Raw genomic sequence first — 12,891 nt, 5'->3', positions numbered from 1 at the left:
CTCATGCTACACGAGACATACAAGGATTTACGCTAATGGCTCGACAACTGTGGATGGATCTACAGGAGCTGCGATCTTTCCCTAAAAAGCCATGGCCATTCAGTTTAAAGCATCTCACCAGACAACGTCGACTGCTGCGGATCTTGCTGCCTTTCGCAGCGCACTTCCCATGATCCATGAAAACCTACCACGAAGATGGAGCACATTGGAGCATATTCACTGACTCGAAGGCAACCCTGCTTTGCTTGCTATCTGCTCTACATCTTGGACCACAAGGCCAATTGGGGCTTGGAATAAACCAGTTATATCATTAGCTAGCAGAGAAAGGACAGGACACCACTTTTCAGTGGCTCCCAAGCCACTGTGGCATCAAGGGTAATGAAAACGCCGATGAAGTTACTAGGAGGGCTCACAAAGATGCCGTGAATAGCGCATGATGCCACACGATCCATGTGGAACACGCCAGCTTTCCAACTCACTGAACTGCACCGCCTGGACCCATCCCTCCGACTACGTACTCTATCTGGACTATCCCTAATCGACACAACTGTTCTCTGCCGACTACGGCTAGGAGTGTCTTTGACGAATGCATTTGTTTCCCGCATCGAAATGTCTGACAATGCTGCCTGTGATAGTTGCGGCAGCGAGGAAACAATCGAACATATCCTCGCTGCAGCTCCCAGAGACAGTCGATCATGACGGCGTTAGCACGCCTCGGTGACCGGCCGGTTCCTGAGCAGGCGATCTGGGAATGCCGGCTGATGCGACCTTCACACCAGATGGCGATGAAGGTGCTACTGAGGTTTCTCCGGTCAAGCGACCTGCTTGGGCGACTCTGATACTCCTGCGATACATTGTGTGTCTTTCTTCTTTCCACTTTCCCACTCTTTTCGTGTATGTTTTTTCTTCTTTTTTAAGATCTCTCTGTCTCCCTTTACCCCTTCCCCAGTGGAGGGTAGCAAACTGCATATATATTTTCCGGTTAACCTCCATGCCTTTCTCATCTCTTCTCTCTTTCCATTTCTCTCTCTTTCTCTCGATGTTTCGTAATAGTAACAGTGCTCAATGATTTTCAACGCTAAAGCCATCACAAAATTTATATGTATCGGCAGGTGAACCTGTTAATCCAAAGTGTACGGAATTTAGTAAGTGCTGGAGTGAGCAATGCACCATCATAACAAATTATGTTTGGAAAGTATCCTAGGTGAGTTCATTGGGATGCAGAAGGACGTGCTCATTATTTTGCGTCTCTGGCACAGTGCGACCTTATCTTACTAAGTATTGTTTTTGTATTTATTAAGTATGTCAGCAACGAAAGTTTATATATACTCCTTCTAAACATTCACTGAGCGACATCGCACATGTGTATCCAAACGAACTGATTAAACTAAGCAAGTAAGCGTATTCTTCGAAACAGAAATGTTCACTTTGTTTTGTCACGCAAACGAGACACTATATTGAGTTGTGAATAGGTGCGACTCGTTGCATTCTCGAGTTCGGTATTCTGGAAAATGCGCGCAAGCTTGTTATTTTAATATCAGTTATTACGGCCATTTAAATACTACAATCTCTTCGAAATTCACCATATACCCCTATTTACAGGGTCTTGTTCCTGAATTAATGTATTTTTTCAAAATTTTCAAAAGCGCGAGAGTTCAGTAGCCTGGCGCTATGCTCCAAAGCTGACTTGAGTGGCCGTGCCTAAACTGCACTTCGGACTCTTCGTGTGTGACAGGTAGCCTTTCTCGTATGTTCATTTCTGTTGTTGGTTATAAGGACTGTGTGTTTTGCAGTCTCTTGTCAAGTTATTTCCATGAATTGCTTACCTATCTTGATATATTTAGTTAACCATGTTATAAACTAAACTTTATCGTGCCTTAACGGCAATCGGTGTTGAAGCCGCAGTAGCAGTTCCACTGTTGGAAGCGCAAAGCAAGTTGAAGCTGTCAAGTGGCTATGGCGTTGCCCTGCTAAGCACAAGGTCGTGGGACCAAATCCGGGCAGCGGCGGGTGCATTTCGATAGCGGCAAAATGTTGAAACACCCATGTACCTTGGTTTAGGTGCACGTTAAAGAACCCCGGGTGGTCGAAATTAATCCGGAGTCCCCGCTACGGCATGCCTCATGATCAAATTGTGGTTTTGGCACGGAAAACTCCAGAATCTATTTTTTACTGCGATAGCAATTACATGTGCACTTCAGCTGTATTTCTGCCTTTGGCGTCACCGTTGCTATCGCCGTGAGGTTCGGTATAAAGTACAAGGGCGATAAAACCATCGACGCCCACCGTATGCTGTATGTACGAGTGAAAGCGTGCAAGGGCGAGACACCGATCACGGAACAATTTCGAGGACGCAACGGAGGAAAGCGGGGAGGAAGCGTGCCGTCTTCTGTCGCCGCGCAAAGCTCCGGGTGGAGGGTAGGGAGGTGAGGCGCGTTCTACTTTGGGCGGCCCGGGCCCCTATATGTTGAAAGCCATATGCGACAGTCCGCCACGAAAGTCCGCCACGCGCATGTGTTTCGGCGGCTTAGTTCGCGTTGACGCGAGCGGCTACACAAAGGTCAATTCGCTCGCTGTGCCTGCCGCGCTTCCTCACTCCAGCGTTTTGACAGTTTCCCCCGTCATCGAGTGAGATGTGTATGCGTATGTTTACAAGATTATACAGCCGTAAAACTAGTATCGTTACTTCGTATAGCTAAATTTTCACTAATTTGCAATCGCAATTGATGCTTCGCCTTTCGGCCGAAACTGCGACTTTTTTTTATGAACACTGTACAGCGGGTCGCCATGGGGCAAGATAAGGTGCTGTTCCGAACGGTTTATGAACTAGTTCAGTGTGAACCATAATAAATTTTTATTCCTCCGAGCTGCAACGCAATCGCAACAAAATCCTAGTGCGTATAGCCTGAACCCAAACAGAACCGATGTTTTTTTTTCGGTTACACATCCAGCCGAAAGTTGTACGGCAGAGACGCAAGAGCTGACGAGTAGTCAGGAGCATGCCACAGCAGCCGCGATGGCGCAAGATGCGACATGCCTTTGTACCACACAAGGCGGTTCCGGTGAAAGGGATGCGACGCTATGTGCACATACCGCTGCAATCACCACAATGGCCGCATCATTTGTCTTGCGGATTCCCAGGTAACAAAACTCATCGCAGTTGCCCTCTCTTCTCGGTACGTTGCCGGAACGACCGGAACGGGTCTCATTACTGCCTTCTCTTTGTTTCGATTCACTATCTCTGGCTGGGTCTCTTCGTACGCGTCAGTGATTGTTGGCGGACTAAGAGAAGACATCGCCGGAGGGGGGGGGGGGGGGGGCGAGGGAGAATACAGGAACCAAATTGATCAGAATATTTCGTTACGTTTATGTTTAGAAGTGAGGGAAGACTAGCTACACTTCACGGTATACCGCAGCCTGCCTAGTACAGTACTACAGTATCAGTGGAACAGTTCTGCGTACCAAGGATTAAGCTGTCGCTTTTTCAGGTCATGAATGCTTTTTTTTACCTTATAAACGGGAACAGTGCCGCATTTTTGAAGGTGCCTCCGGGTGCTCCAGGTGCTCCGGGTGCTCTGGCTTGTAACTGGACAATTCTTCTTCGCAGTTTTGTTTTCCCTACGAATCGGAAACCTCCTCATTTTGTAAGCCTGCAACTCGGCGTCTCTACCTAACGTTAGCTACCCAAGCAACTGAAATCCTGTCAGTCCCTCATGTAATAATATCCGTGCTTAAGATCAACCGATCAACGATGGCGACTGTCTTTCCAGCGAACTCACCTTAGTACCGAACTTATTGAAATGGCTGTACGGTTCCTTTTCCAGGAAAAAATAATGAGACATTCTCCCTGGCAAAGCAATAACCAACGTTCCTTCTCCATAAAGGAACTTTGTCGAGCAGAGTGAAGACGTGCAGCATGGCGGAAAAGCTGGTAATCGCGCCACAATGAACGACTGTACCACGAGCCCGGAGAAAATATCTCTGTTTCCAAAGGCACACTGGTGCTCACCAAGATCGCCGAAGACAAAAATACACCCGCAGAAGAGGACGGTGCGGCTAATTCGAAGTCGGCAAATAGAAGATGCGTTTGCGAGGGAGGCAGGGCAGCACTGTTCCGGATGCAGCGCCTCTGTAACGACCTAGCGGTCTGACCAGATATCATCCAGTGGTGGCCCGCGGCCCGTTTAGCATTCCTCGCAGGCTTATGAATATCATTTGCTGTTATCAGTGCGGAACCGTCCGGTCACAGTGCAATTACCCAGATTCAATCATACTTTGCTTACGTGTTCTTTTTCGAAATGCTATTTTATTTCTTGTTTTGGCTTCGCCAAGCCTTTTTATGTTTATCATTATTCAGCTGCTTTCCCAAAACAAGATAGAAGTTTGCGTATAGATATCTATCGTCTGAAAGTACGTTCTTATTGTAATGAAAAATTCAAGATGCCCCCGAAATTGGCCAGATAAGTCTTCTGCAGACGCACTTAGGACGTCGGTCAATGGTTATGCTGTTTTATTTGAGTGCTTCCCAGTGAATTTTCCCCACTTTACTGCAGCTAATATAAATGTGTCCATTGAATCGTGACGTCCTATTTAATTTATTTAAAGTCCTGCTATAGAATGATATGAATCATAATCTTTATGATCCCTTTTGCGACTACAGCAGGACAGCGGCACAGTCTTGAACATGGAGTACATGCCCTGGTGATGACAACGCCAGTACCCTTGCGACTGCTCTTCCGTGGTCGCAGAGGGTGCAGGCGTGCGGTCTAAAATCTCTGCGGTCATGAAGTCTCCGGATGGCATTGTCTGAAATCGCTAACTGCTGAGGAAAGCACTAGGCTGAATAAAAACTGGTTGGGTTAGCCTAGATACAGTCTTGACATTCTACATAAATGGGCATTGGGAATTGTAACGATAAAAACGCAACAAAAGAATGAAATAAATTCACACAGACGCCCGCAATAAAAGCTGCACAAACACGCAGCCGACGTCGATATACACTCTACATGCTTAAGCATAGCTTTGTTGCGGCCCGCGGCGCAGTGCAACACCATATCCATTCCACCATGTCCAAAACTGGACATGATGTAAGTTGCGCAAGCTGACCGTTTCTTATGGCGTGAACTGCCCAGTGCCAGGCATTTTCCATACCACGAGCACTTATGACGAATCCCGCACGTCGTCTGCTACACAGCGTCCCGAGAAGACACAAATAACAATCCTCGCTGTCCAAGCAGGCTATGCGCAGTAAAGTAAAGCATTACTTATGTGGTCACTGTTAAGAAAGAATGTTTAGCTTCAATTATAGGTTTGTTGGACTTTCCAGTGTGCAGCCAAAAGGGCCCGCTTTCAAAAGTGGCGGGGGGGGGGAGGCCTGTGCCCCCCTTGCCCTCTCCCCCCCTTTTAGATACACCTATGAAACAGGCTCGTGCAGTCGAGCGCAAGCAGCAACTGTGTACAAAGGATCGGGCAGCCTACGAAGCCGTCGTTTAATGAAGCGTCGTTATTAACCCAGTGATAAACACTGGGGCCACACGTTTCAGTTTGCTAGTTAACCATCTGAATGAAGTGTATGGACGGTGATTTTTTTTCTCGACCCTGCTTTTGTTGTGTATATTGCTCTTTTGCACTGGTTGCTCTACAAATCTGCTACAACCATCCGCTAGGGCATTTCTCGTAGTTCTTGGCACGTATGGCTTGTGGCAAGTCCTCGAATAAGAAAGAAGTACATCACTACCAGCAGAAACAGGGAGCAAACATAGCCAAAACGAATACAGTTGTGGCAGCGTGACCTAGCGAGGGTAATCAGAAGAAAACGCTAGTGTTCTGCACACTTGAACGGGAACTGCGACTCAATCTTAGGTATACCGACGAAGGGCTTCCTGAAATCAGGCTTGCTGCAAATCCAAAGCAATGCAGAGAGGTCCCGGTTCTTGTTTTCCTTCTGATCCTCTCATTCAGAACCACGTGAGTGAAGAGAAAGAAAATCAATATTCGAGAAAGTCGACGTTTCTAAAAAGAAGCTGAGCGACACGTGGACGGAATAGGAGAGGCTGAGTGAAGCTGACCTTGTCGTGCACTGGTGAAGTACACTAAAAGAAGAGGTGAACTGGGCCGAGCGAGAAGATTGCGGCGACGAAGAGAGCGGCACGCTTTGAGGGTACAGACAGCACCGGTGGAAGGTAAAGCTGGTCGCTACCACTTTATTTTGAGTAGCGCACAACAGTGAACTCCTGTCCCTTAGAACACACGATAAGTGTTTGTTCCTGGGCGCACTCTCCTTGCCGGTCGCACGGAGATGTGCTCTCTGCTGGCGAAGGGATCACTTCTCTCGCTCTTCTCCTTCCACAACAGAACGCATTTATTTGTGAATCAACATTACTGCTTCCTGTTCAATTCGGGACATGGCCAAAAAGGAACTGTTCTTGGTATGGCATTTACTGTAGCATACAGATATTTTGAGAAATATGTCGGTTCTGTAAGCGTATCCTCTTTCTACCCGTGGGTCCATAATCTTCAAGACTTAGTACAGAGGTTTGGTTACCAAAATATGTTGTCACGGAGTCGTCGCTTCTTATGCTACTTCATGGTTCAATAACACAAAAGTAACTTTCATATATGCTTTTCTTGAATCTGCTATCTGTTATATTCAACTGTACGTGCACACGGAAGAACACCTACTTGCAAAAAGAAACCCACCGAAAACAACTCATATAAGGAGTTTATTAAACCGCAATATGGTATAGTTTAGACCATAACAAGCGTGTCTGAACAAGTAGTCAGGGTTCTTAAAAATTGTCCAAAATTTACATATTGTACATGATTAACAGTGAATGTTGTTGTTTCTTTCTTAAATTTCTGTAGACGATACCTGAAGACACTCTGAAATCACTTGTCAAATGTGTCTTTAAAGCAGCATATTTACTCATTTATATCAGCCGTTAAAATACAACATGGGTCTTTTTCTTACAAGTGATACATAGTAGAGAGATTGTGCTACACACTCTACCACGTGTTCGCAATGCCTGTTTTTACTAAGCAATTTCCAAGCAAAAGCGTAACTACTTTATTCATAACAAATAGTTGTATTCATTGAGAAAGTGCCTCATCTGAGGAATTTACCTGGAGCCTGGTGGGGCTTTCCAACATACTAACGCTGATGTGTGGCAAATCATTTGATTCTGAACGAAAGGGTCGTCTTGGCGGCGACGCTGAACCTCTGCTCGGGCAGCTCGTTTAGCAGCAGCTGGAGACGAAGCGGTTCCTCACTCATTGTTGAGAAAGAAAGTGGGAACGGGAACGCATGGCTCTCGCGGAGCGCATTCTCTAGCAATGGCCTCGGCGCATGCGCTGTGGAGCGTGCACAGTTGGTCCAAAGCCCCCGCCAGCGGTGCACGCCCTCGCTGCATGTCTGGTCGCGGCGGTGGTGCACGCCTCTTGCGGCACTCCGCTTTCCTCCTTACTCTTTCACCATGCTCTCCTCCTCCGCTTTCACCCTCATGCTTCCGCTCCAACCTCCTCCTTTGCTTTCCTCCTCGCGCTTTCTTCGCTCTCGCTGTAATTCATCACCCGCTGCTCTCCACGTTCGTCTTTCAAAGCGAACGCGGAGCGCTCCACCTACGCTGTGCTCGTTCGCTCGGTTACGCCAACGCTCAACCCAGGAACGGACGCCTAATAACTGCGCTCTAAAAGCAGGAAGACGTAGCCTGCAAAAAGCGCAGCCACTTACGATCATTATGCTACATTAAAACGTCCCTCTGGAATGACAAGTTGGCCTTGAGATACATGAAAGGCAACGTTAACGTTCGCACGACAGTACGTGACACAGTGGTTTCGCTTATACGACCTGCCAGTCCATCTGTTTGTGTTCCCTCTTGGTCTTGAAATCGTTCTGCGTGCTTGCTGTAGTAGAGATAGATAGTGGCAGAAAGAAATTACATACGAACGTTAGAGATCTTAAACGCAAAGCAGACCGCAAATTTATTACCCTGCACTTGGCAAGAGGAAACACACACAAGAAACACAAGAAAAGCACACACAAACAGAGAGAGAGAGAGAGAACAAAGACTTCCCTTTGGGGATTAGTACATAGGCTAGTATGTACAGTACAGTACAGTACAGTACAGTACAGTACATAGGCTAGTACACGTTCCATCAATGAGTCACTTGTCACTTTTACAGATGACCCAGGAAACAACAGGTTAACTAAGAGCGCCCACTTGGTACTTATTATGGTGAAGTTGCACGAAATCAAAGCAGTTACATTTAAGTTACGATGTGCGGCGACAATCGCTTTATGTTAGAAATTGTTTACTGCAATTATTTACAGTGCAGAAGTTGTCACTTACACTTAAAGATAGCGAAACGAACTGTTTGATATGATGCGGTTTAATGTCCTAACGCTGCAGCAGCAACTTCTAATCCAAGCGGTTTCCTTTTAAGAATTGCATTACAAACACGACCGTTTTTCTTTTGTCAACATCCTAGCGGCGCCTTCTTTTTTCAGCTTCAGATGTGTTCTCATAGTGCTTGTTTCACTGATCAAAAATTGCGATTACTCGACAAACTTCGCTATTGCTGCTTGAATGAGTAAAGGCAAGGCGCAAAAGACCAGGACTGAAGAAGGACACAAATGAAAGGACCGGCGACAGGCGCCAGTCCTGTCGTTTCTGTCCTTCTTCAGTCCTGGTCTTTTGCGCCTTGCCTTTACTCATTCAAGCATGAACCAACTAGCCCAAGCAAGAGTGTTACTTTTGCTGCCTAGCGTAATTGTGCCCTACAGCGTTATAGCGCCTTTAAGGGAAATTGCGGTCTTTCGTAAACGACCCTTAATGAATATGGACCGAAGCAACAGTATCTAGTAACAAAAGACATACTGATGATCTGTACACGTCTAAGCAATTATTCCAACACCGTGGACACGCAGCCGTATATAGTCATTCCTTATGGCATCATTAGGTTGCGATTAGAATGAGATTTAAATGGGTGTACCGAATGTCACTTATTCATAAAACAAATTTACTTTCGCCGCTTACTTTCGTTTCCCCCTACGGTAATCGCGTATTTGACAAACAACAAGAATGTGCCGAGATTCTGACCATGGAAGACTGCAAAGTGTGTGGTGAAATTCTGTAGTAACACACCCTTTTTTATAAAATAATGTTAGGGATTGATTTGAATCAAGGCCGTCAACTGGCCATGTCCTGATTAGTTGGCTAGCGAATCCTCGAATATATATATAGCCCCACTTGCCTCAGCCGCCTGCTTGATCTGGCTAATTATGGGCTTCTGTCTTGCCAGGTCGGAGATGTGCCTCCGACTGCTTCATTGTGTTACTGTTGTTTGGCCTACGAAGGCGCTTAGTGCATTCCTACGTTAGGTGCAGTAGGATGGGTAAGCCTCTGCACCAATGGCAGGTGTTCGCATAGCGAGTAGGATACATAGAGCTTAGCAATTTCAGATGGGCGAATAACTCAGTCTGTATTTTCCGCCAGTCGGCTGCCTCTTTCCCGCTAAGTTGTCGGTGAGGCGACGGGATTTATCTGCGGACTCTGCGCTGATGAGGAAGAAAGTCTCTGGCATTTAAATTGATTGGATTTCGTGAGGGATAGTGCGAGTGGTTGGACTTAGAAGAGGACGCCGTCGCTCCTTCAGTAGACACTCCAGCTAACGCGTTAGCCTGTCCATTCCCCTGCCCCTTCCGCGTGGCCCAGGCACCAGAGTATGCGATGGCAGAGGTTAAAGGGTTTGCAGATTATCGCGAGGCAACCCGCAGTGACGTGCTCCTTGAGAACCATGTGACCGGTCTCCCGGGAGTCCGTGACCGCGACCAAGTCCCTTTGCAAACGCCCCGCGTGAACGAGTGCGATCGCCAGTGCTAAAATTTCTAACATTTCAGTCTTCTTTTTCATCCCGATTACAGATGGCGAAAAGAGAAATCCAAGGAGGTCATTTCAGTTGGCTTGTGCGGTTTTCACTCAGAACATCCGTATACTGGCATTTATCAGCGTGTGAGGTCGAGTGAGAAATGTAGCAAAGAACGACTGTCGAAGGCGTCCACTAGGCGTATAAATAAGGAAAGTCGTACAGAGCAAGTTAGGTGAAATTACATCGTGCCGTCCTTCTCTCATGCGACTAAAGGCTCCAATATATTCTGCGCAAGCATATTTGTAGATGTGAAACACAATACGAAATTATATAGGGCGAGAGGAGTCTCGAATGATGGCTTTTGTCACTGCTTACTATTTTCTAAAAATTCTACATATCTTCAGATAAAAAAGTATGAAAGGTAAAAATTGTCATCCCCCCGAATGTAGCACGAAGAAAAACAAAACTTTATTGGTAGAAAGGGCTTCGTTGCCCCTAAAACAGGGAACGCCGTGTGGTCGGGCCCCTATTCCAAGGCACCGCTAGCCCTCGCCATCCTTTCTGCCCTCCGTACCAGCCTCAGCTGATCCCCGAGGGTGGAGCTGGATAGCAATGCCTCCCACTTCACTCTCGTAATATTATCTTCCCGTTCTTCGGTGTGAGCTTTGCACTCCCGTATGATGTGGTAAAGTGTTGGTGTGCTCCCACACCACGAGCATATGTCCTTGTATGCTGTTGGGCAGTATATGTGCAATTTATGTAGGGTTGTATACGTGTCCGTTTGGAGCCGGCGTAACATAGCTGAGTCCACGGCTGAAAGGTTCCTATTCGGTGCTGGGTAGCGCCTTCTGAATTCCCTGTAGTGTTGCAAGATCGCTTTTTAACTTGGATCGATGGTGTCGGGTCCTCCACCATGTTGCCATGGGCAGCTCGGCAATTAGTGAAACCTCGAGCCGCCTCATCTGCATCGAGGTTCGCAGTAACACCCTCGTGTCCCGAGGCCCATATTACCGTTTGGGTATACCTGACGTCAAGTTCTCTGCTGATTTCGGTAAGTATCCGGCATGCCCTCGGGCCGATTTGTCCCCTCTGATAGTTCCGACATGCGGCCTGAGAATCTGTGATTATTGTTAGTGGAGCATTGCGCTCTATGCCTTCCCTTATAGCTAAGGCGATGGCTATCTCTTGGGCTTCTAAAATGCTTGCTCGAGATACCGAAGCACAGGCCGTGATTTTACCTTTACCGTTTACGACAACTGCCACCATATTCTTTGCGTTGGCCCGATATGGTGAAGCATCTGTGAATCGTGCAGTGTCCAAGTATTTTGTTGTTTTGTCTATGTATTCTGCTCTAGCTTTTCTCCTTCCTGCGTGTAATGTCGGATCCACGTTTTGCGGTATTGGTCATACCCCATACAAAGCTCTAATCTGGCAGGGTAGACCTTTGGCGTTTTGGTATATTTGTATACATTCTCCAAGGCCGACCTTCTGAAGAAGAGCTCTGCCGACTGTCGTTAGCGCCAATTGACTCCTTTGCGCTATGAGTTGGGCCTCAGCCAGCTCATGATATGTATTGTGGAGGCCGAGGGCTAGAAGCTTCTCATTTGAAGTGTTGCGTGGCAACCTCAGGGCTGTCTTATATGACATCCTTATTATTGTATCAGCCTTTTCTTCTTCCTCCCTGTTCATGATATGGTAAGGTAGGGAGTACATTAGTCTGCTAATGACCAGGCTTTTTACCAGTCTGAGGGTGTCTTGTTCCCCATTCCTGTCCGATTATGAGCCACACGGGCTATCATCCGGTTAATCTGTTGCGCTGTTTTTCTGATCGTGTTTAAAGTGTGTAAACATGTGACATTCGATTTTAGCCACATCCCCGACACTCTTGCTACTGACCTCTCAGGAATAATTTTCCCTTCCAGCCTGATCTCGACTTTGAGTCTTGGGTGAGTTCTTTTTTTTTTTTGGGGGGGGGGGGGTTGTGAGGGGGAATGAGTTATTTCTCCGTCGAACACTGGAGTACTCTTTTTTGGGTATAGTTTTCTATTATATTGGCTGCCCGTTGAAGCTTCTCCTTGTTCTCTCCCAAGTTGCCCTTGGTTATCCATATCGTTATAACATCCGCGTATAGGGAATGATGGACGTCGGGAATTTCTTGGAGTTTTTTAGCTAGTCCAATCAAGGCTATCTTGAAGAGTGTAGGCGAAATCACCGCACCCTGTGGCGTTCCTTTGTTAGGAGGATGGATGACTTCAGATTCATCGTTTCCTACTTTGATAACTGCTGTTTTCTGGTTGAGGAAGCTTCGGATGTACTGGTACGTCCTTGGACCGCAGCTGGTCGCTGCAAGTCCATCCAGTATCCCTTTGTGACTTACGTTATCGACGGCACCTTTTAGGTCGACAGCCATGACAATGTGTTCCCCTGCCTTGGGGATGTTCGTTAATACTTATTCTTTCAAAACAGGAGTATGTCCTGTGTTGAAAGATGTGATCTGAAGCCAAACATGGTGTCAGGCATTAAGTTGTTTTCTTCAAGATGACGTTGGAGTCTAGTGTTTACTAATCTTTCGAACACCTTTCCCAGACATGAAGTAAGACATATGGGCCTAAGGTGGTCTAAAGTAAATTTCTTCTCTGGTTTTGGAATCATGATTATCACAGCATGTTTCCATTGTTGTGGTATCGTTTCTTTGACCCAATAGTCATTTATAATGTTCGTAAGGGCTGTTATGGCTTCATCATTCATCTTTCTAATCATGGCATTTGATATTTGGTCCGCCCCTGCCACTGTGTTTCGTTTTGTACTGGCGTTGCTGCTCTAACTTCTGCCACCATGAAGAGTTCATCCATTTCTGGGTTTGGGTGTCCGGTGTAATCAGCTTGGTATGGGGTATGGGGGCTTTGTTAACCGAAGCATTTTCTATGAACTGCCTGAAGGAGTTGTTCTTTTGTGCCTGGGTGTGAGTGTAGCAATCTCTCCAAGTTCTTTTGTCCTTCGCGTCTGGTTTTGAGCGGGTCAATC

The sequence above is a fragment of the Dermacentor andersoni genome, chromosome 2 (assembly GCF_023375885.2).
Source record: "Dermacentor andersoni chromosome 2, qqDerAnde1_hic_scaffold, whole genome shotgun sequence".
NCBI classification, from domain to species: Eukaryota; Metazoa; Arthropoda; class Arachnida; order Ixodida; family Ixodidae; genus Dermacentor; species Dermacentor andersoni.
The sequence above is the reverse complement of the archived record's forward strand: the minus strand, read 5'-3'. Positions refer to the sequence as shown.